The sequence below is a fragment of the Epinephelus fuscoguttatus genome, linkage group LG21 (genome assembly GCF_011397635.1).
Source record: "Epinephelus fuscoguttatus linkage group LG21, E.fuscoguttatus.final_Chr_v1".
In the NCBI taxonomy this organism is placed as follows: domain Eukaryota; kingdom Metazoa; phylum Chordata; class Actinopteri; order Perciformes; family Serranidae; genus Epinephelus; species Epinephelus fuscoguttatus.
The window spans coordinates 31,137,556-31,162,978 of NC_064772.1; the positions used below are offsets into that span (position 1 = coordinate 31,137,556).

Genomic DNA, 25,423 nt, shown 5'->3' on the forward strand with positions numbered 1-25,423 from the left:
TAGGTACCCTGGACATCTTCTGGACATATTCAGGACATTCGGGGAAGTCAAATCTTGTCAAAATAAACTCCTGTGTTGCCAGGAAATGTAGGTTCCGTCACCAAAACTTCTTGGTTATGGTTACAAAAAAGTTTACAGTGTGCGTTAAAAATAAGTACATTTGTTAGGTAACTTAAAGTCAATTATCAAATCTGTCACATAACATTATGTTAGTGTTTCTAAACCAGGGGTTTAGTGAACCACAGGGGTCCTTAAGGGAGTTCCAGGGGGATTCCAGAAAAACAAGGAATACTTTAGAGTCATATGGATGAGGACTCATTTATGCTCAACATTAGGTAAGGAAGCAGAGACGGATGGATTCGTTCATTTCGTCTGTATTTGTGCACGTTTTCTGAAAGCTTATGGATAGGAGAAAAAAAACAGCAGTACCACCAGAGATCATAGAGGCAGTGCAACATGATATGACCATCTGAGATGCCAAAGAAATTTAAATAATAGCGGAACAGAACAAATCAGCATGTAAACTGAAGCCAAATCGTATTAAATGGGGGTCAGTTTAGGGGTCCTTGATACAAAAAAGGTTAAAAATTTTAGAACATTGATTTACAGCCTGTGACTTCATATAAAATTTGATGAATAGTGGGGTTAAATAAATGCACTATGTCGGTACACCACTGTCAGTTGACATTTTTTTCCTTCAACAACTAACGCATGTGGTTGGGTTAAGGGAAAAAAAGAACAGGGTTTGGCTTTATATTCTCATGGGACACAAACACAGCTCTCCTGGCTGAAAGTCAGTGTTTGTTCGACCCATCCACCACCACTCCCGCCCGCCCCAATCGGACTTTCGCTGCCTTATTTTTGTTCTTGACCCGCTGCATTTCCTCCTGACGCCCCTGGGCGCCATTAAAATATAATAGCCACATATCATGCCAATGTTAAAGGGTGGCTTTATTCGTCGCAAGTCACTGCCCAAGCGTCAGATTTCAACAACTTGGAGTGAGACCGGGTTTGTCTCCTGGGTAAAAGTCCTGTGTTTGTTTGAACCATCCACCACCACTCCCTCCTGCCCTACACAGACTATCTTGCTCTTTATAAAGCACTATCACCACAGAGGGGTTTACATTACAGTTAGCTGAAAACCTGGTACATCTCAAACAGACGCTTGATGGTGACTTTTGCATTAGGATCTGATGCTGCAGCCACTGACCACGCTGCCATATGTGACACCCTGGGAATGAGAATGAGCTGCAGTTAGTATTTTGCCTGGAAAAATGACTAGTAAGTTTGTCTTACCTGTGGGATTCTTTCAAACTTGACTGCTCATGTTTATCACCTGTTCAGTTTTGTTTTAGCTATTTCATTGCATTCCCAGATGTCATTAATGAACTTGGTGAGTAAAATATGATTATTACCAGGAGGAATGATAACCAAAATGAGATCCAAGTTGTAATTAACTTCAATGACCCTTTAAGACATTTCCTCTCTGTGCTGGAATTGCAAAGTGTTATTGATAAATAAACTATTTTAATTTCCATATCAGGATTAATTAAACGTATTCTGTTATCCAGTGGGCTAATGAACACCTGCAAATGAAGTATGAATTAAAAAAAGCTCTGTTTTTCTGTCTTGAAACCAAATCATGGATGTCTAGACAAATATTACATAATATGATTCAGAGGATTTTTTTGAAGCCAGAGTCCAGGCAGATTTTTAAATCTTCCTTTTTCCCAGGAACATCAACACTACCTTAATTATGTCACTGAGTATCTGAGGGATACATTTATTACTCGAGTGGAGGATGTTACTCATCCATCCTTTCCACCTCTTTCTCTCCCCCAAATCCCGGAATTCAGAGCTGCTATGCGAGGTTGCAAGCCTGTGCCTGTGGTAGTATTTGTGCATATGGAAAACACCACGAATGTATTTGTTTTATATGTCTGCGCCTTCTCCTGTCACACTGTGTGCTGTAAACATGCATCAGACTTCCTAGCAACTGCACAAGGGGAAAGATTGTCCCACCCGTAAAACACCGGAGGCACCGATAGAAGAGGGACCCGACAGGCTGGCAGGAAGAGATAGAAGATACCGTCCTTAAAATAAAGAAGTCAGCCTCTCCATCCCATCTGTCACCGACACCAACCTGCCGTCTCCTCCGCCTCAGATTGTCTTGGCACCCTCTGCTTTCCTCTGTTCGTGTGAGCGAGGATTTTCTTGGCTGACATGCATTAGCCAAATCTAAACTAAAGAGCACATGCAGTAATTCAGTCTCCTCGGTTGTTTTTGTAGCACATGGGAAATTCTTGGAGTGCCGATAAACCTGGAATGAGAAGTGATGGGTGACAGTTGAATGTTAAGCTTTTGCCATCATTGGTACATTGTGCACATTTACAAACAAATCTACGCTTGCATGTCAGGATCAACAGAGATGTGAGGCGCAGATACAGCTGAAGGTGAAGGGGACAGGTGCATGGTAGCGTTCTGGAAACAGCAGGAAGTTATCACTGTAGTTTGTCCTGCTGATCTGATTCACTCACCAACATGGGCCACAGCTGGAGCTGCTGCAGTGGCTGTGACACGTGGATACAAGGAGGGAATACTTTCACCCGCTTGCCGCAACTTGAATCAGAATTCGTCCTCCATCTCTGAGTCAGTCATATCTAAACACACAGACATGATAGATCCAATGTGACTAGCACTTCTAATGGATATCATTGTCACTGATTGCCAACAGTAAAAGATGTCAATAAATTGGATAAGAAACCATAGGAACAACACGCTTCATCTTCAGAACTTACCTGAGAATCATCACGTCTTTCACTTCTCCTCTGTACGGAAGTAATCCAGTGATAGTTGTCTGTACATCCATGGCTATACTACAAACAGGAAGTGCCAATGGCTACATCAGCATACTTTTATTAGAACAGTGTATAAGATTTATGGGGAGTTACAGGAGTAAGTACAGTTGAAACTTCTTCCCGTTGGGATTCTGCCAGTGTTCATTGTTCAGGAGATTTTTACCGGGAGCCATACTATCCATAGGGGTCTCCTCTCCTCTCCAAAACAAATGGACCAGGTGATTTTACACCAATAAAAACACTGAATAATGCAGTTTCACATTCCAAATCAGTGTTTCTCTGACGCTGTTCGGCTCGTCCGAGACAGGCTGCTAGCCCAGCTTTTTCAAATTTATTACTGACTTTTAATGTACTGCCTGCACTGATGGAGAAACAGTTTTTCGTTTTTTCTGTGTCTAGTACCCAGTGAAAATGACAATAAAGCGAATCTTGAATCTTAAATCTTGAACGTGTGCTCACCTTTGTTCTCTGATAACTTAAGATCCAGACGTTCAGGAGATTTTAACCGGGAGCTGAATTATCCACAGAGGTCTCCTCCTCTCCAAAACAAATGGACACAGTGACTTAAACTGGTAAAAACATTGAATAAAGCAGCTTTACATGAAAAACTATTTTTAAAAATTGTGTTTTTCTAATGCTGCTTGTCACAGAGGGGCCTCTTACTTCGGTGGCCAACATGAAAACGCAAAAACGCTAGAGTCAGTGTTTGGTTTGTCTGTTCTGGGCTACTGTAGAAACATGGCAGTCTCTGTGAACAAGACTCCCTCCCTATGTAGATTAGATGTAGACATTTTAAGGTAACAAAACCACAATGATTCTTATTTTTTAGGTGATTATACACTAAAGAAAACACTTTATTTCTGCTAATATATCCGCCTAAATCCTACACACTGGACATTTAATGGTGTTAATGTGCCAAAATATAAATTAATATAGGCTAAGAAGAAAAACTGGGCACAAGTTGTGGCACGCAGCTACCTCACTAAATTCATGGCAACATCAAAATTCCTGTTTAGAGCCCCAAAATTATGGGAACTGTAGTTAGAAAAATTAGAGCATGATTATCTGCCAAAAGAATAATAATAGCAGGAGTGACAAAATACATTAAAATGGATATGAATACTAAAGGGGGGCCCACACATCAGATTTTGAAAATCCCTGATCTAAATGAACATGTAGGCATCTATACTGTACATGAGCATTTTCATTAAACATGTCAGGACTTGCGATACTCAAGTCCCAACTTGCCACAACCTGCATGTATAATTGACATGAGTAATCCTGGTGTCTTTCGAAATGAGACAATATGTTGTAACAGCTTTAAGTTGCAGCAGACAGCTTCCTGCCAAACTTGCATTGCTTCCTATACTGTTTTTCTCTCACTTAGTCCAAGTTCTGAGGTTTCTCCCTCTTGACGAAATGGAGGAAAGCATTCCAGCACTTCTACCGTGCAGCTGTAGTCCAACATTAACAAAGCCTTCCGAAGCATATATCACCCTGCCATGGAATTCAATCTTTCCCAGAGGTTCAAAAAACAAACCGTATTCCCCCAACCAAGGCTGGAAGTAGCATCTGTCAATAAAGTAGAAATGAAGGGCTTGATTATACAGCTGGCTGGCCGGGAGCCATCTCTCCAAAGACGGGAGAGGAGAAAGAGTGGAAGAAAAAGAAGAAGAAGAAAAGTAAGAATTTGGTTGTTTTACTTCGGCCGGGCCCTTCCTTGCCCATGCTATGCAGCAGCTGTAAACGCACCAGTCAAAACAAATCTGGGATGCCAAGGGCTATTCTGCTTTCTGCACACACCCCGGCTCCACCTATACACACAAACACAAACCTGTGCGGTATTTCTTTACTGACTTCTTCACTCCTGTGTATGCGCTTCACGAGATATCTCCCCGTAATAGTCTCTCTCAGTGTTGGGTAATGTGTGAGGCCTGTGGCAGAGTATAACCTTGCTGGCTCAGTGAGTGTTCATCCACTTGTGCACTGCACATTGAACTTTCTCATGTGGATTCAAACACAAATAATCTGTTCGTGAACAGTCATGTTTGGTTTAAGAGCCGATGGATACAGCAGAAGGCTCTGGAATTTGAACATAAGGGGGGCCCTCCATTCAGATATATGTGCTCTGCCTTAAAAAATTACCTGTCTTCTGTGTGTATGAAGTCACTTTGGGTCAGCGGCGCACTTCAGACCTGCCTGATGATGGAGTTTGAGAGCAAAGCAGTAACAAGAGATGATGCACAAAGCAGAGCGCGGCTGTAAAAATGTCTGTAAATACACACAAACAACTTGAGAGGAGACAAGACAGGTATGGTTTTGTGCTGAAACGGCTCTTTTTGTCCCTCATGGGTGCTACTTGAAGACAGGCCAAGCGGGCCACTCAAAGGCTGTGTATATGTGTGTGTGTGTGTTTGTGTGCAAGATCCACAGCTCCTCACCCAGTGGAGCCAACTGCGCAAGCTGCGTGAAGCGCTCCAATATCCCACCTAGCAAAATAAACCGGACGATTAAAAAACAACATACAGGCCCAGTTCCACTCAGGATCTACACCTAAACTTTTCCAGTGCTGCTTTCCCTTCTCTTCACCCCCACCAACTCCCTTCCTCCCTCCTTCTCTCCCCTCCTATCCACCTCCTTTCTTCTTTTTCACATGCTTTTACAGTGAGGTACGCTGAAAGCTCTCTTTGTTGCCACGGTCTGTGGCGTTTGAATGGTACCAAACAAGCGTCCAAGTGCACCGAGCCCCCAAGACGGCCACTGAATAGAATTCTTCCCCTGACTTCTCCCTGGCCGAGCGACAATGAGTGGGACCACTCCTTTCTAGTCAAGCCCGCACTAATGGCTAAGACAATATTTGCAGGAATGAGGGGGATTTAATTTGCATTCAGGCTGTCTCCATTTCTTTTCACAGGGCTTGGGCCTGCTCAGTTCAACTGTGCCGCAGCCTCTGAAAGTACGCATTCTGCCGATTTCGCTTTGATTTTTTTTTTTTTTACCCCCCTCCACCACCACCAAACCCCCATCCCTGTTTTTTTTTTTTTTGTTTTTTTTTTTTTGCTCTTTCAAACACCATTTGCTGCCCTGTGCTTGGTTTCTCTAATTCAAAACGGAAAAAGAAGAGAGGGGTAGGGGCTGCTAGGAAGGGAACAGGTGTGGGTCAGAGAAGGAGAGGACTGTGGTTTCGGGATATTTTGTCAAAAAGAAAAAAAGCTATTGTGACTTGTTTTCTTAAATGTTATACTCTTCCCTGTTTTGTGCACAGTCACACTAATTACATTGGTTTTCAGATTATCCTCAGGTGCAATACAACTATATCAGAGTCCTCATGATCTTGAAGGGTCCACATGAAAGTGCGACTCGAAATGTGTAGATATAACAGCCTCCAGGATTAACTATAAAAGCGTTTTATCTTAAACTGATATTCCAAAAGCTATTGTTACAGGTTCAAAATTAGCTCCGGGCTACAAAAATAATTCCTCGGCTGGCGCCCGATTAAATAAAGTAATTAGCAGAGTCGTTTTAAAAGGACGGTGCTTTAGATTACAAAAGAAAATACAACAGGCAAAAACAGCCCCTAATGCTGACTGACAGCAGAGAGAGTGGCGAGATGTCGTAAAACACCAAACTGTGTTTTTCCTCCAGGCTTTTTGAAGTCCTTTAAAGCAGGTTCCGCACACACACACACACACACACATATTAAGCTACACACACAGTGCTAATTATCACGGCTGCGTTTTTACCCATTTGATGCTGAAAATGAAAATGTTCCTGAGGATTGTTACCATAGAAATCGCCTTACTAAATGCCTGTCGCATCAATTGCCGCCGTATAACTGACTTTTTTGTTTTCTTGGCCGGCGAGAGGCTCAGCGCAGCGCGGTAACAAAAGGACGGCGGAGCGCAACGTCAATTTGGGTATTAAAATGAGAAAGCCTGGAATGCAGCCATGAGCCGTCCATCTCCCGACAGACAGACAGATCGTTTGCATACTTAAAGATGACAGTGAAATCTATATTTGGGATGCTGGGCTATGAGGCAGTGATCTGCTGTGTGTTTACTTTGCTCACTACAGTAAAAGTGAGACCAACAAATGAGCTGGGCATCCAAGCCAAGAACACAGTCACTTTTACATCACTTTTATCTGCGCCCATGTATTTGCAGTGTGAAGTATGCACACAACACCTTAAATCTCCCCACTTCCTGTTTAACTTGACCTCATAGGAGCAGTTTGACATTTAGGAAATGCTCCTATTTGCTCTCTTGCTGAGTTAGATGAGAAGATTAACCACTCTCGTACCTGTCCTTTCAACATGGAGCTGGAGCCAGTAGACTGTCAGCTTAGCTTAGCATAAAGACAAGGAACAGCTAACCTGGCTCTACAGTTAAACAAGACTAAGAGAGGCTGGACTGAACTACCAATGTGATCTCATCCCTACTTGTTTATTGTGATGCTTGGGCAGAAGCCCCCCAGCTTTTGCGTTGTGTCTTGATGTAGAGAGTTGGCAGATCTTGACACAGAAGGGGTCTGTGGTTAGGTGTAAGCAACAAAATCACTTGGTTAGCGTTAGGAAGAAATGGTTGCTGACAACTGACATGACAAAACAACTCAACCCTGACTTGTAGTTCGACATGTTGCACCAACACCAGTCTCAAATCGCGTACTTACACTTAATATTTTGAGTGCGTTCACACTGAGAAGCATGGAAAAATGCAGTGCACTATGAGTACCTGGATGGTGCATTCAAAACGGTCAAGAAGTTGAGTGTGGAACTATGGACACTTCTCGCCCTCAATGGTCGCCATCTTGGCTACGAAGCGGAAGGGGAGGGACCACTTTTCAAACTGGAAATGGTGGCCCAGGACTGTGCGGCCGTGAACGTCGCTGCATTGTACAAATACATGTGTTTTTTGCACTAAGCACCACTATACTGTTGTCGGATATAAGTCAGCAGTATGTTTATTGGGTTAATTTAGCAGTCTGTAATGATTTGGTACCGCAAATGATAACGCAAATGCTAATGCTAGTTTGCTAACTAGCTAACAGCTGCACATTAGGCATTAAAAGAAGAAGAAGAGGTCGAAATTTGAGGTCATCATTTCCGGTGAGTGCACAATGGCGGTTTTTGGTTTGAGACAACACTACCCTGTCGAAATTCGTGCACTACGCCAATTGTACACTCCATGGAATTGTAGTAACGGAAGTATGTGATTTGAGACACAGCATCAGTCTTTGTTGGACCCATCCACCACCTCTCCCACCCGCCCTACTCAGACTCTTGCCAACTTGATTTCGTTCCTGTTCCATTGCATTTCCCCCTGAAGCCGCCAGGCGGCGTTAAACTATAACAGCGACAGGCCACATATCATGCTGACGTTAAAGGAACAGCTTTTTTTTGTCGATGTCTGACGCCGCAAGTCTCTGCCCAAGCGCCAGATTTCAGCAACTTTGGAGTGGGACCGGGTTGCCCAAGCAGCGTTTCATGATACCAGGGGAGTGAGAACAAGCTATAACCACAAAGGTGATTGAGCTAAATGCTAACTTCAGCATACTAACATGCTCACAATGACAATGCTAGCATGCAGATGTTAGTATTGACATTCATTTAAAGTATTGGACGAAATAAGATTTTGACCTGATCATGGTTCTAGATCAGGGTTGCAGCGACATACCAGTTTCAAGGTAAGGTACGTAATTTGTCCCGTACTTGTAAGATATTTTAGTCTGGATAAAAGTGGTGAAACAACAGACTGATATTGCCAGAGTCCCTAGAGTAATGCTACAAGCATGGTTTAAAAAATGCACTGCTTATACCTTTAAAACTCACAAACTATCATCTTTTTAGGGGTACAGACCATGAAATATTTCCACCCATAGCCCCCACTAAACCACAACTTGTCATTTTAACTCTGAAGCTTTTGTACAGAAGCTAAGCTAAGCTAACGGCCTCCTGGTTGCAGGTACATATTAGACAGTGGTATCTATCTTCACATCTCAATCTTGGTGGAAAAAAGGAAATAAACATATTTCTCAGAATATCAAATTATACTTTTAACATCAGCTCTGTCTGCTGAGGAAGTGTAGAAACTTTTAAACGGAGACTCTGCCACCCTACTGTAAGATGTGAGGTTTTGTTTAGCAGAACAACACATACACAATCTCTTACAAGGCAACGCTACTTTGACTCTAATTTGTCCTCTGAGGTTCTAACACTGACATCGATCCTGCCTTTAAAGCAGAAACTGCAAAATGCTGTTGTTTTAAAGACATCTTTCAGCAGGAAAAATAGATGTAGCCTCTGTCGAGAGGTTTGTGCCTCTGGGAACGTGAGATGGTAAACAGACGTTTGACAGGGCTGTTCACACACACTGCAATAAAGCAGTTTGTGTTCGCGTATTCTCTTTGAGATGTCTAAGCAGGGCTCGACGTGGGGAGCTTTTGCATACACACTTTTTTGCCGTGAAATGTGTGCTTCAGTCATAAATATGCAGCTGACAAAATGAATAATAATAGGGGGAGATACACAAAACAGGATGGGCTTGTGTCTGACCCTGTGGATGACCACCTCAAAATAATGACTGGTACTGTTTAATTATTGAATATCACTTACTCCTATTGTTATTTTTCTTTTTTTATTCAGGTTTCGTCTCATTTAGCTTTTTGTCATGTTACCGATAAGTCATCTGCTCACTGGAATTTTCAGGCGTTAGACACTAATTGTGTTTTTCCCTGCTTCAGTGAGCAAACACAAGGTGTGTGTGTGTCTGCGCGATGTGTGGTGGGTGAAATGCTGAGACACAAGGTGCCTCCTCTCTGACTCCTACTCCTGATTATTATTCTTCTCCAGATTGCCACAATTGAACTTTGATTAGCTCTCAGAGAGAGGGTGGAGAATGTTAGGTGAATTTTTGAGTGGAGGAGTAGCGAGGCGTGTAACAACCAGCAAACTCCAGTAAATAAAAAGGTACTTTAGCCCAAATCCACCCTTATCCACACTCTGGTCTGCAGGGTCAGCAGAGAGGGGAAAAGAGAGGCTGTCAAATCAAATCTGGTTGTCAGAATGTTGTGCCCCACATACACACACACACACACACATACACACACACACACACCATCACCGCTCGCTTTCACATAATAATGAAAAAAAAATCATCTTACAATAAAAACAAGGAAAGGTTGAGCAAGAGCCCGAGAGCTAGGGTTGGTGGAGTGGGAGCTGAAAAGAGTTGGTGGTGGGGGGAATGACACGGGCTGAGTGAGAACAAGTTTTGAAATGTGCACTGGTGTGCATGAGGGGGAGGATGAGGAGGAAGACGGGGGCGAGAAGCTCACTCATATTGAATGAGCGCATCGCTAGCTGTTTGCTGCCCGAGCCAGGTCTCAGATTGAGGGGGACCAGCTCCACCACAATTTTTTCGCCCGCGGTCATATTGACTCCAGCCAGGCTGTTGGGTCTGATATGACTGCAGGCTATGTGTGGGCCTGGCTGCTTTGCTGCTTGGCTGGTTTCTCCATGGACAGAGAGAAGGAGGGGGGGGGAGAAACCCTGCGAGTGTGTTTAGTTTTCCACAGGGCAAATACTTGCGCTCCCATCTACCAAATTAACGAGATGAAGTCCCGACGATAACGATTCTGACAGCTTGTCTGTCTGCTATCTGCCTTGCCGAAGTGAGAAGGAGCCGCATGTGTCTATACGGCAGGAATTCCAATGAGCCCGGTCTGAGGACTGTTTGCATTGGTAATTGCATTCCCAGAAGCCATTTTAATGAATCTAAATTGCTAAAATCTCTATTCCTGTTCCACTAATCATGATAAGTTGATGTACTAGTTGGGCACTGGTTCATTATACTTGTACATTTGTGAAAATTAGAACTCAAAAATAAAAAAGTTTATCCAAAAACAGAGACGTAAGCAAAAAATCTAGCTTCTCACATTCCTATCCACACTTATATCGTTATATCATTCTGTAAGGGGCTTACCACAGGTGAAGTACTCCTGTGTTAGAGCTATACTTAGAGAATGACAGGTGTCCACCCTCAGTGTTGTAAAATCCTGCAAGAACTCACTACAGCAGCTCTTTTGATTCATGGCTCTGCTCTGAGAATGTACTCGACGCTTTACAGCTTCCTGTCAATTCAAATTCGGAGGTGAATTATGATGACAGTACTTTAAACAGCGTATTTTTTGCAAAGATCCTGTGTCTGTCTTTCTCTTCTCTCACGTCTCTGCTTTCCTCCACACGACAGGTCTGTTAAAAGGCTACACACTCCTGATTTTTAAGCACCAGCTTCAGTTCAACCGATTTGACTCCACAGAAAACACCCATAAAAAAAAACACAGTAAATGTATACCGAGATGTTTAGAATTGCAAATGGCGCATTAGGTATTTCAAAGTGAGCCTGTGTCTATTTGCATCACGTTCCAAACCCAGCCAGTGGCCAATCAGGTAGGGGAATACCCCCACTCATTTGCGTCTTGATCTCTCACACCCGTATACACACCAGATTCCCCTAAAGAGCAAATATTAGAGGGCTCAAATGTGCTGCTGGTGTGTGTTTCCCTGGGTACCTGATGCTATTCTCATACAAAAAGCCACTTTCATCTGCTTTTGTTCCTGCTACATATGGATCGGTGGAGTGGATCATCAAAGTGAGGATGTGTCAACAAATGAGAGCGCTCCACCATCTCTGCCGGGGTAAAAGTGTTAGCTAATGGTCTATTAGACATTTGTGATGAGAACAGGAGCAATTATTTTGGTTTCAGGAATGATGTGAGCGCAGAACCACTACACATGTGCATATGGATGGATTTAAAACACAATTAGGCTAGTATTATAATTAACTGAGTATTTACACGCCACCATCCTTTAATTTCTGCTCTGTATCTTATTTGATAGTGAGAGGTCTTCAGCTGGACTAAGAGACTTTATGTGATTACTCGGTCAGTATCTTAAACTTGTAGGTTACCAGGTCCTTCCTTTGGTATTTTCAGTTGGCATGGAATTTTAAATTTTCATTGTAGTGACTATTTGTTGTCCATGTTGCCTAAAACAATGAGATAAAAAAATTGTGTTATATGACTGAAAGCTTTAGAACAGCTACTTAACTGACCTTAAGCTTTCAACCTGTAAAAGCGCTGACACACTAAGCCGACAGTCAGACGTCGACCAAAGTCGGGCCGTTGGTGAGCATCTGTAGGCCTAGTTTTTGCGGTGTGTCCTGCACCGTCGGCCCTTCGGCGTTGGCGTCAGCGGCTTTTTGGCCAATTGAGCATGTTGAATCGGTGGCGGAACTAGTCGGTGAAAGAGATCACTCTGATTGGCTGTTCAGGTTAGCCTCCAGTTAGCCTCCGCTAGCTTCCCAGCTAACGTTAGCCCCGGCTCAGCCGTTGGAATCCAAACGGAGAGCCAAGCCCTGGTTTGTTATTCAGGTTAATGTGGGAAGAAGCAGCGGGTTTATCGGGCAGCTGAGTGAAGTGGAGCCTGCGGAGGAAACACCGGGACCGTCTGAATGTAATAGTCTGTGAAGGTGCTGCGGTGCTCACCTGCACAGATAGGAAACCCCTCGGCTGACAGGATGTACCATACGTCACTCCACTCTCTTTCATGCAGGCGCAGAACGTACGTGCCACTTGGCCGTTGGATGTAGTCCGTGTAGTGCGTTCAGATGCAGCTGACACAGGGCGACATTAGGCGACGTAGACGACGCAACAGTTGGCTTTCGTCGGTGCTAGCTCTTTGCTGTCGGTTTGGTGTATCCGCACCTTAAGATGGATGAGCGAAAAAGTCCATAAAGTGCTCAGTGAAGAGGAAATTTAAACATCTATGTGCAATCCTCAAGTCTCAGTCTGCTGAGGAATATCCAGCCCGTTCTTATTCCGTACTCAGAAAATACCGCAGCTTTGTCAGTGACAAAAAAAAGACACCTTTTGCAGCATCAGTGTGTTACACAGCTGGAAGGCATCAGTTTTAAATGCTGCTGGTAACGATGTAATACAAGGAGCTGGAGAGTCCCTATAGGGCAAGCAGTAGAGGAAGTGGATGGGTCCAACAAACCTCACACTTTCACCCAGGACCCACTGTTGGCTGCACGTGTGAGTTTTTAAGCCAAACCATGTTGTTTTTCTTCTAAATCTAACCACATTCTTTTGTTGCATGTGGAAAATAAACATAAAAATGAGGTGTTTTACCACATTTGTAAGTTTATATGCATCTAATGAGTAGAAACTGAACATTTCCTGTGAAAAATGTAATGTAACATGGCGTGACTAGCCTGACTCAGCAACAATATTTGATGAGGATGAGAGTGCATTGGAATATTGTGTCAAGGAGCATGAATATATACTATGCACGGAGTGCGGCTGCATTGGGGCCTTTCCAACAAGGTGTTGGGCAGGAAACGGGCCTTTGCAGGTGAGTTAGATTGCCACCTGGGAAATACAGCTGTGCTCAAAGAGCTCATGTCAAAATAAAAACAATGCCATTTGCTATATGTGCCCAGCTCTGTCATGGTCTCCATATTATCATTATTTTCTATTTAGTTATTTTTGTATCTGTTACAAAATCATATGCTTACTCTACATAACCTTTAAAAACTATAAATAAACTTTAGGTACTGTTCAATTAAATTAATAATTTCTTATTTTCTTTTGTATTTCTGTCACATACAGACATGGCATGATGATTGCGTGTTGACGTTTTCCAATGTCAAGTCTTTATTTGATCATGTGACGATATACAGGCGCTAGTTTAGGTGCAAAATCTGTCAAGACTGACAAGCTGATTGCATCTGCAAACCGAGCAAGATAAAGGCAGCAGTGAGAAAAGATGAGAAACGAACAGGACAACACATTGTTGTAAAAAATATATACACCTAATGGTGTGTGTGAGCTTCATAACTAGTAACTAGCATGCACTGGGGCCCGTCGTAACTACCTTAAACCACTGATGATATATGATCAAAAGCTCCAGACCAGCTACTAAATGAACTTTGTGGTGAAATTGTTTTGAATTATTCAATAAAAAAACATCTAGGCTTTATACCCATAACTAAATACATGTTTATTCAACAACATATCAAACTCATTAGGATAAAACATCAATGCAGTCAACTAATGATGACAGATGAGTGGATTCCCTTTGCAAACTGCTCCAGGTGATAAACTGAGTGCACACTTTAAACTAGAATACACACTCTCTACCTGCACTGTGTAAGTGTCTACATATTCTATATGTCCAAATGTCATGAAGTTGTTTCAGGTGATGCACGAACTTCTTGAGACTGCAAGTATGACCTGAGATATACCTGTGAAATACAGTTGGTCTTTTATCACTCTTTGTTTGTTTCTGTTATTGTGAGACTTTGGTAAATCCATACGGAAGCGTATTGCATTCACTTGACAAATAAGTAATGAGTAATTTTTTTCTGTTTTTCGGAGTAATTTATTTATTTTCTTGAGTAATATTTTCTGTTTTTCATGGTAATTTTTTTCTGTTTTTTGTGGTAATTTTTTTTTCCTGAACGAGGAGAGAAGATACTTCAAAATCTTGCGAGAAGCTCCCACCTGGCACCTGCAAGTGACCCCTGCATCCATGGTGTCTCCTGCTCATGGATGTATTTTGCATCTGTGCTCCTGCTCCTAGACAATTTCAACTACAGAATCAATAAGGGTAAGGCACGTAAACACAGGGTATGATAATCTAGCTATGTTTTCGACTGCATCCTTCTAGTGTAGGCCTATCGCTCAGTGTAACAGGTTAGGTTAGTAACGTTGCAACAAAAACGTGTATGGGCATGATTGCAGTTGTCAGGTAACGTTAAGCTAACAGTTTTTTTCCATCATGCTGGACATTGTTACTCATCACAAATTTGTCAGCTAACGTTGTTACAACCTGTTACTAACCTATCCTGTTACACTGAGCGATAGGCCTACACTAGAAGGATGCAGTCGAAAACACAGCTAGATTATCATACCCTGTCTGTAACTAATTACGTGCCTTACCCTTATTGATCCTGTAGTTGAAATTGTCTAGGAGCAGGAGCATGGATGCAAAATACATCCATGAGCAGGAGTCACCATGGATGCAGGGGTCACTTGCAGGTGCCAGGCGGGAGCTTTTTGCGAGATTTTGAAGTATGTTGTCTCCTCGTTCAGGAAAAAAAATTACCACGAGAAACAGAAAAATTTACTCAGACAAACAGGGCTTTTTTTATTTGTCAAGTGAATGCAATACGCTTCTGTAAATCCAAACTAACCCTTTAAAACACCAAAGTCACACAATAAAGGTGAATGTGGGCAGTGCCAGATGTGACGCACACATTAAGCTAGCTTGCTAATAAATACCCTGCAATATGATGCTATTGGTGGATGACATTTTCTATTTTCTTACGTTCTATTCCTGCAGCCTGTCAGTCAGGCAATGTCTCTCAAAGGGGTGCAGTTTGTATTTTTCATGGCTAGTATCATACAATACTGGCTTGTTCCACATGGCCACAATCATTGTGTCCTACACATATACTTCTTTGCTGTTGGTTGAGGTTCATCAAAGTTCACTGAAGCTGAATGTGAGGATGTACATTTTTTTGCCCCTTCACTCACACTGAATATTCACCAATGTTAATTCTGTTCATGGTGACTGTGACCAAAAAATTGTGAGGAGACGAAACTGTCTTAGAACGTTGTAGAGAAAAGTTGCAGTGGTGTGAACTGGCTGGTCTGAGCTAGACTCAAGCTGCAGCAGGTGGTCCGTTCCTGCCAAGCCCTCTGTTTCCATCCTCATGGTGTGCCAGTGTCGGATGGTGGGTCACTGCTGCTGCTCGCTGCATGTGCTTATCACATTCTCACATTATCACTATCCTCATTCATATTTTAAGAAGCTACAAATTATATTCAGCCACAAAATAAACCTGAAAAGCTGCAAATCAAAGTGGAAGAACAAAGAGTTGTTGCATAGAGATGATACACCGTCTCATCTAGTTGAGCTGGCAGGTTTTTATAACGTTGCAGAACGGTGCATTGCAGATGTCGCCTGCTTCAACTCATCTTATCGTGAATCTTTGGTCTGAACTGGGCTCAACACAAACAAACCAGCAATGGAGGCAGTGGTAGACCAGCAGCTCCCGTATTCAGCGAGGTAAAATTACTATTTTTGTCAATGGAGTCTGGCTTTGGAGAGCATAGATGTCAGAAACTGAGCGTATGACTGGATAAATGAGACTTTGATTATACTGCACAAGTTATATGAGAGTTTGTAAACAGATATGTTCATATAGTTTGCTGTTGTTAAACTCAGACCTCTATGACTTCAGTTCATTATGAGAAAAATAAAAGTGTTCTTTACAGTTTCACTGTAACACAGAGTGAGTAACTGTCATACAAAAGGTCGTTGGGGGGTTGAAGTATTCTTTTAAGAGCTCATCTTTGCCTGATGATCAACCTTTTCTCAAGTATCTGCTGACGATATTCTGCACACAGTGAAGCAAACAGCAGATGGAAGTGGAGCTCTTCCCCCGTCCAACTGCTGCAGATCAGCGACAACAATGTAATGCTATAAAGGGGTGGATACGACATCATGAACAGCTGTACAACACAGTGCCGTCTGATCCAACAGATATAAATCATGTGAGAGGTTTAATGTCTTTGGCGTTTATTTACACTGTGTCAGAGAAGAGTTGAGTCAACTGGGGTTTTGAGCTCATTGTGAGTGTGTCGCTGCAGCAGTTAACTGTTGGCAAACAAGTCTTAAAAGTTCAGTGGTCGACGCCCTCACAGAGACGCATGCAGAGTATTTTAAAAGCACTAAGAGACGAGCACTATTATCCTGCAGGCTGGAAGAATGCTTGGTCATTGAGATGTTTAAAAAATGTGAAGAGTATTATGGGGAGATTATACCTTTATATGTTGAGAATGATGTTGAATGAAGCAGTTTGTGCAAAATAATCCTCACATTTCATGATGGATTCACACAGCAGCTTTAGCTCTTGAAGCGACTGAAGAAACGGCAACACCAGAGCTCCACTTGTTATTTTTAAGACATGTGTTCAGCACCTTCTATGATGTGAATTTCTTTCTTTTATAGCTCATGTTTCTTAAGTGTCGACCACGAGGCCACCAGCGTCCATTGTGTGTGAGTGAGTGAAGGTTTGCTGGGGTGGTCTCGGCCCTGAGACAACAGCTCTATACCCGGGACATTGTCCCAGGCTTTGTAAGAAGGCCTCGCCGAATTAGCCTCTGCCACCTCTCACAGCCCCCTCTGCTCCGCCGCATCACCATGAATAGATGTCCATTGTTGCACTGCATAATGTAACAATTTCATTATTACGTGATTGCAGAAGTTGGACTCACGAGTCATGACACAGACACGGCAAGACAGTGGCGATGCTCACGCAGGGAGGACGAAGGCATCCAGATGTGTGAGGGCGCAGAGGTGGCCGGAGTCAGCGCAGGTTACCTCTGAAGGCTTTTCTATCAGCCTCCAATTAGACCTAATTGGATTGCTAGTCACCCCTTAAATTAGCTCGGCTAATAAGGTTTCCCGCTGTCAGACGACAGTGTGCAAAATAATGAATGAATACTGTATTTGAGGTGTGAGGCTCTGTTGTTTCACACTCAGAAAAGCTCAACAAAAATACCAATTAAGCGGAAGCCTGGGCATCAGAGTCAACAGGAGAGAAAGAGAGAAAGGAAGAAAAGAGGGAAGCTGGGAAGCAACAAGACACAACAAGGCAGAGACACAACCAAAGGTAAAGGAATGTAATATTTGCCTTCCTGAGATTGAATATTTAACGAAGCGCACGGTTAAAAGGTAACACAATGTTCAGGCATTGACATTCCTATTAATTTTTAACCAGCTGAGCAGGGGATTCAGTGGTGTGTTCTCTGGAATCGGTTTTGCATATAGAATTAGGATTCAACATGAAAGCAGGGAATTTAAAAATTAATCACACGTCCAAATGGACATGTTGCACCGTTCAACTAATGTGTGCGTTATGCTGCAACAGTTACATTACACCATTTATTAATAAGCAAAGTCAGTTGTTGTTTTGTGCAGTCAGATCCTGGCGTGTGTGTGTGTGTATCTGTGTGTGTGTGTGTGTGTGTGTGTGTGTGTGTGTGTGTGTGTGTGTGTGACCCCAGCGGCCAGTGAACCAGAAGATATTCCAGTGACCTCGAGTGCGACACCGTCCCTCCCTGGCTCGATGTTTTGTTTTTACACACGTTTGTGTTCTGACGCGGCGAAGGGAAATGCCTCAAGCAGATGCAATGAGATACCTCAGCGTGCTGTCACAGGAAGCAGCAACTGACAAGCAGGTAACCCAGAGATGATTCCACTGGCTGCAGAGAAATAGAAAGCCCCACAGTAAATGTCTGAGTTCTTCCCTTTTTCAAAATTAAACACACGTTTAATTTCACTGGATATTTCTCAGGACGCTTCTGCGGTGATTGTGTGAAAGCTCCTCTCACCGCTTCCTCTCAAATTTCTATGCAGGAGCGATTCAGAGAAAGAGAAAATAGTCATGCATTTAACAACTATTGTGTGAGGACATGGAGGCTTAATGCATGAGGTGCAGAAGCCCCCGCAGCCCCGCAAGGACGTAGCATGCAGCACAGCCTTTTCAATCAAATCAAATCTCCACGCACCATGGCAGGAAACTTTGGCCTCCACCACCGAGGGAGAATGTCTTATCCTGATAATTACATTGGGATATAGAGATTGCGTTGCCACGGGGCTGAAACACTCCCATCGCTAAAACTTCTCAGCGCTGCAGCAGGCTCATTGAGCCTAGAAAGACAGCTACAGTCAGACTGTGTTTGATCCTCGTAAAATGGGAGAAAATCAAGCACAACCATGAAGTGCTGAAATGCTATTAAAGCTTTCATCGTTGGAGAACATGTGAGCTGGATGAACATGTGTACATACCAATGCATAATAAGAAAAAAACACGAGAATGAAGAGTTCTGGCTCCTGTAGATGTGAAGAAATTGCTGATCAACTACTTTAACATTGAGAGGAAAAAACAAGTATTTTCCTCCTTTAATTGGGACGCAGAGCAGCGGAAATTATGTTTGTACTCTGGAATCAGCACTTCTGAACAGAGCAGTGCAAAAGGTGTCTGTGCACTGTGTTAATTGAGTGTTGCCCATCTCTACGGAGACGTGAAATGTGTGATCTCCTCATACTGGGCAGCGACATTGGCAAGACAATACGTCATGTCTGCAGTGTTACATGAAGCACTTCGTTAACACTCCTGCTAATCATTTGTTTGCACTGGCAGTCAAACAATTACAGAGTGATAAGGTGCTTCTCTCAGAGTTAAGACCATTATTGAAATCAACTTTGCCTGATCTTGTTATTTACCTTTTTTTAAAGGAGGACTTCACCCTTTTTATACATCGAAGTCTGTTTACAGGTGTTGGGGAGCCTTACAAAGCCGTCTGTGGGGCTGGAGCTAAATGCTAACATTGGCCTGCTCATATGCTCATGCTGAAAATGCTAACATGCTAATGTTTTGTAGGTATGGAGTGCTGCTGGGATGATTTTTGTCGGTGGACGTGAAAGTCAGTGTCGCCCTTGTTCCCTCGTCAAAAAGCTAATGGGATTTTTCAATTGGATTTTGGGTTATTGCTAAAAAATAAGCTCTGTGGTGAACAAAATGTTGTAATACAGCATTTTTTCTTTACAGATGAACACCACTCTTGTGATTTTGTGGAGCATAAGTGCAATCAACAGAAGGAAAAATCTAACATTAGGCCATAAACGAATGACAGTGTGGTTGCATGACTTTGGCTAACATCACCACTACGAGGCTGTGATGTCAATGTTCAGTATGATGACACTCTGTAGTCTCGTTTAGCCACGTGTTAGCAACCATCTTCTTAAAGGAGAAGTCCGGTATTTTGCACTTTGAGCCCCATTTCTGGGTTGTTTACGATGAAATAGAGTGGTTAAGTTCAGAATTGTGACAATTGCTCCTTTTCGGAGAATTTGTCTTTCCTCTGCCTGGCTTAACACTAGGGCCCGACCGATTTATCGGCCAAAAGTTGGCCGATTGACGCCGATGTTAGCACTTATATTTTCATCACTAATAAAATGCAGGGAATATGGTATTTTACTTAGAAATTATGTCCTTGTGTTACTTTTTGCACTATAACCTACCTCTGTTAAATTGGCAATAATAAGAAGAACTCTGGTACTGTGAACATACATGTTAATTTGTTCAATTTATATAGACTTTGCAAGATTATTTTATTTCCCAGAGATTTACTGCCTTTTTGCACATCATATTTTTGATTTATTTTGTGTTCAGATTGTTCAGACGCTGCTTGTTCCACACAATTTCTGATAATAAAAGTGTTTGAAAATAGTAAAATGTTCTTCCTTCAATTTATATCTTTGTAACGAGTGTTTGAACTATATTTAAGCCATCAAAAGCAGGTATTTTGGGGTTTTTAAATTGAAAAACTTAAAAATTTCATCGGCCGATATATCGGTTGTCAGATTTTTTTATTCCATAATATCAGAATCAGCACTGGCCCCAAAAAATCCATATCAGTCAGGCCCTATTTAACACTGCTGGCTATGGCCATGTGTGAACCTGTCCTAAAACCACCCTAAACGTTCATTTTCAAAGCCATGAAACTCACCGAGTGGTCAGTGGTGTTCGTTGATGTTCTGACATAAGAATCGTAGCAAACTATGGTTTCCATCTGTGTTTTCACTATTCATCTCAATTCTGGAACTATTTTTTCAGCTGCCTCACACCCGTGTGTAAACTTCCACTTGACCATTCGTTTGACCCTGAGGCGTTATACACTCCAGCCCACTTGATGGCGATAATGCTCCTTTACGTGGGTGTCACCAACCGGCAGGAAACCATTGCAATGTAATGGGACACAGAGAAGAAGTAGAAGAAGAAGGTTGGCGTTGTGTTCAAAGGCATCGTACTGCGAAGGTTGTTTACAAGCGAGTAATCCATTGTGCAGGTGTTTAAACTTATTACAAACATTCTCATTCTTCCTCCAGGAGCGCACACAGCACTGTCGAGCTGGCACTTTCGCTGAGCTAAGACTACAATGACTACAACCTTGTCATAAACAACCGAACACCACTGACCACTCGGTGAGTTTCATGGCTTTGAAAAGGGTGGTTTTAGGACAGGTTCACACATGGCCATAGGCAGCAGTGTTAAACCAGGCAGGGGAAAGCCAAATTCTCCGAAAAGGAGCAATCGTCACTATTTTGGTCGTAAGCACTCTATTTCATCATAAACAACCCAGAAATGGGGCTCAAAGTGCAAAATACAAGACTTCTCCTTTAAGAAAGTGAGCTTCAAAATTCATAAGTGGGGTATTTAGCAAAACATGAAAGCTTGTGTTAACTTATTTCAGGCATCTAACCAAAAAAACATTCAAAAAACCCACTGACCTCCAGACGAGGGAAGCAGGAACGCTAAAATGCTAACTCACGTCTGGGTTTTAGGACTCACTCCTGCACCAGTCTGGACAGGATATACATTTGACCTGCTTGTAGCGCTAGATGGAAAACTATATCACCGAGTCATCTTAATGGAGCCATGAATGTCCGCACCACATTTTATAACAATCAATTTAACACTTGTTGAGATATTTCAGCCTGCAGCAAAGAGGCGGACCAACCATTTAAGTAAAAGTGTTTAAAAATTGGGATTCCTTTAAACTGTGTGCAGCTGTAGCGTGGTGCAATAGTTTAGACAAAGCATGGCCAGCCGTGTATTGTAGCCAGAGGCGACTGGATGTTTCCCTGACTTTTATGTTCCATTGTGGAGGTGAAGACAGCTTGGACGTCAAAATCTAGCAAAATGAATTTTAAATATGCTTGTCAACATGCTCCGGTCTGGTGTAGCCTTTCAGAGAAAATAAAGTAGTGGATAAGCAGGAGCTCTGTTCCTCATTCTGTCCACTCTGGGGTCTGCAAAACATTTTAACTGCCAGTTTTTGGTTTTCCTGGGTTGATATTATTCACAGTTTGACATGCTGACAGTGAGATCTTATTATCAGGCCAGAGTGTACATGCAGCATCTGTCTGCCACCCAGGCCAGTGTTCACCTGTGATGCGGTCGCCTAATGAGGCGTGGAGGCCAGGTTGTAGGTTATGGGAACCTGGGCCGTGGTCAGACCCCGGAACTGTGGACAAACAGGAGGACGCATACAACAGGTGAGATCTGATACTGGCCCCATTCAGATTCTGAAAGACCAGGAGAGAAGACACTACAGAGGCATGGAAACCTGACAGTCTTTGACCCTGATGTAACTTCCTCCTTACTTAAAAGTTCAAATTACCCTTACTTCCTATGTAAACCCTGAATAGCTAAACTGCTGTGGAATGATCTAACCCAAGCCACTGCTTCCTACTGTGTATCTTTTGGTTTCCTGAGAGGGAGCCTTGCAGTTTCACCTTCCTGTCATGCCTCACTTTCCCGTATAAACACCCAAGAGGAGGGAAAGAAAATATTACAGCTTAAAAGCAGTTAATATCTCCATTCATTTAAGCAAGAAACTACATCTTCTGTCAGTTTATACTCTCGGCTGCGGCTCTGCCTGCTCCGGATCCCTGCCTCAGTGTCAGATTAGGAGCGAGCTGTTCATGAATATACAGCTGGTTACCCTCATTTCGTAACATTAGTCCCTGTTTGGCTCAGAGCCAGTACAGTAGGGGTAAATAGAGTAAATACAGACAGGCCTTGCAGATGCTAATGTACTTAGCGTTAGCGGTAAACAAAATGAGATTACTGGGGAGGGAAGGCAAACTCCGAATTTGATTTACTCAGGCTTAGCGTAAACAGCTTGTCAAACTCCTGCTCTGCTGCTATGAAAAGGCTGCAGAATGTGTATTTGACTAACAAGCACAGTAAGTGTTTCTTGCTATTCATAAAATTACCGAGGCAATTGTCACTGTAATTGGGAGTGACTGTGAAAAGAGAATACGCGGGCGCATCTCTCCAAGATATTGTTTACTTTCTTTTTTTCTTCCTCTCCTTCAAGTTGTTTTGAGTGATGGAGGATTATGAGTTAGGGATCAATCTGTTCGGTTATTATAATAATGGAATATGAATCTGCATAATGCTAAATGAAACGAGATAAACAAGTTTAGCACACAAGAACGTACAGCGAGGGGAGATCTCCGAAATGCTAGTTAGTGCGTCCACGTGTCTCTGTACATTAACATAATCCACAGCATAATCCAGAGGCGGCGGCGCAGGCCTCTCCATAACGAAGCAGATAACGAGCGCAAGACACCACTCCTTATGGGAATAAAACTCAGCTAAATGAGATGGAACCAGGCTTAGTGCTCTTATTATGTGATAAATAGGATTTTCCGAGTTAGAATTTTCTGGCATGTTATATTTTTTTTGCACACTTTCCCACTTTTTTTTTTTTTTTAGTTCTGATGACTACAGCAGTCATATTATTTCTCCCCTCTCGCCACAGGGAGAAAGTTTTCAGTGTCTCCCCCACGAAAAAAAAGGCAGGCTAATTGCATGTCAATAATTCAATGCTTAATTTTAATGACCAGGAGAGTTCATTTATTCTCCGTCTAGGCTGCCTGACGATGTGATTAATAGGGATGAAAGATAAAGCTCGCAGAGGGGAGAGGGGGAGAGAGGAGAGGGAGAAAGGCAAGGGGATAGATAATGTTAGGATCTTCTATTCTCTTCCTTCCTCCACCCTTCCCAGATGGCAGAAAGGTCTCGCAGACTCCTGAGTCGACAGTTTGGAGGAGGCGTGCGGGCTGCCGGGGCACATACCGAGCAGGGGGAGGAGGTGGAGGTGGAGGAGGGACGGCAGGGGAGACGGCGTCTCTGGGTGCACTTGACGTCTCTGAGAGCAGCCAGTCAGAATGTTCTCAGAAAAAATAGATGCGTTTAAGCTTTATCTGGATCCTAACTTGTGATTTCTTCACCCGCAGTCCAGGAGTTCCAACAAGGTGTGGGGAAATTTATTTAAAGTTTTGGGTAGTTACAGTCAGGAAATCCACTGTTGATCTTCCATAATCCCAAGCAGGATGCAACCTTATTTGTGCTACAAGCTGAAGGTATTCCTGGCACATTATTCTGAATTGAGCAGTAAAGGTTTAGAAGTGGAAGAACCCCCCCTTAAGGTTTCTTACCCACCCGGATTGGAAGAAGATGAAGGCATCACAGACCACTCCTTACAATGGAAGCACTTCCTCCGGGCCTAATGGCCTCTGAGCCGCAGCTTTTGTCCCCTGATTAGCCAGCCTATTCAGGGCTCAGCCCCCTAATTGCGTAGCCTGTTTAGCTACCCAGCATTACAGTAAGAATTAATGAGACACAATTACTGCACCCAGGAAATCTCCCGTCCCAGCGACCACTCCGATCTGCAGAAGGACCTCGCCGAATAAAACCTCCTTGAGTCTAGAATTCAACCTACTGTCAAAAAAAAAAAGTGGAGCAAGGTTTTTTCCCCCCTCGCAGGAGAAAAAATACATGTATTTATTCGAAGCTATCTCATAATTAGGCCCTAGAGTGAATGAGTGAGTGAGGGAGGAGATGGGAGAAAGAGAGGAGAGGGGTGGGGGTGGGAGAGAAAGCAGCATTCAATAGCAAAAAGGCCCAGAGATACAAAAGGCAGAAGAATGACAGACACAAGAGTGAAACCTGCTTGGAGAAATGAGGAGGAGGGAGACGGAAAAGATGGATGAGGAAGGGGAGGAGGGGGGAGGCAGACGCAGATTCAAACCTACAGTTTAGCTACAGATAACATTTCATCACTGTGGCTTTGTGGGAAGGCTGACATATGGAGGCAGCCCGCGGTGAGAAGCCCAGTCTATGCTAATGGTCCGCGGTGACACTTTAAAGAACCTTTGAGATGGGACAGTGGGCTCTGGAGTCCCGTCCACGTGGGAGCCGAGTGTTATTGCTCGGAGCCAACACAGGATCTGCTGGCACAAACGAGGAGGAGACCTTTCTAGAGTCCTCTCACATTTCACACACTTCTGACACACACACACACACACACGCACACTGGAGCAATTTTAAAGGAGGAGCGATATGCTTTTGCGGTTTCAGTTTAGCTGGATGGGTTAGACAGGAGATAATCTATATAGTGTCAAAGTTTTCTCAACACTGAAGCTGCTTACCAGGAGTTACAGCTTTCAGTCCACTCACTGTTCATTGGGGACTGATGCACATTCACACTCACACTCATGTTCATACCTCTGGGCACTTTCAAGAGTTTCTGAACTACCAGAGTATGAGAGAAAATGAAGTTAGAAACTTTTTGATGAAGACAATGTGACTACAAACACGTTGGGGTAGGTGGATAACCATGACGAAACCCTTACCCCACCAATTGTGCAAAGTGTTGCAGTTTTTTTAAGGAATAATGACATTTTGGGAAATAAACTTTTTTTGCCAATAGTTAGATGAGAAGATTGATACCATTTTCATGCCTCTACGCCTCATATGAAGCTCCAGCAAGCAGCTGTTTAGCTTAGCTTAGCATGAAGACTGAAAACCTGGGGAAACAGAAAAGGCTGACTTTCCCAAAGAAATAACCTAATATGT

At 43.0% G+C, this 25,423-nt stretch overlaps 1 long non-coding RNA gene across 1 annotated transcript in view; it reads right to left on the minus strand.

The window, feature by feature from the left end:
- Positions 1 to 881: 881 nt before the first annotated feature.
- Positions 882 to 25,423, minus strand: part of LOC125881805 (uncharacterized) — a 32,853-nt gene continuing 8,311 nt past the window's right edge. Inside the window, exons 2-3 of the long non-coding RNA XR_007448257.1 lie at positions 2,538 to 2,660; positions 882 to 2,320 (exon numbers count right to left, since the gene is read on the minus strand). This is a non-coding gene — a long non-coding RNA (uncharacterized LOC125881805). The remainder of the gene's footprint in view (positions 2,321 to 2,537; positions 2,661 to 25,423) is intronic.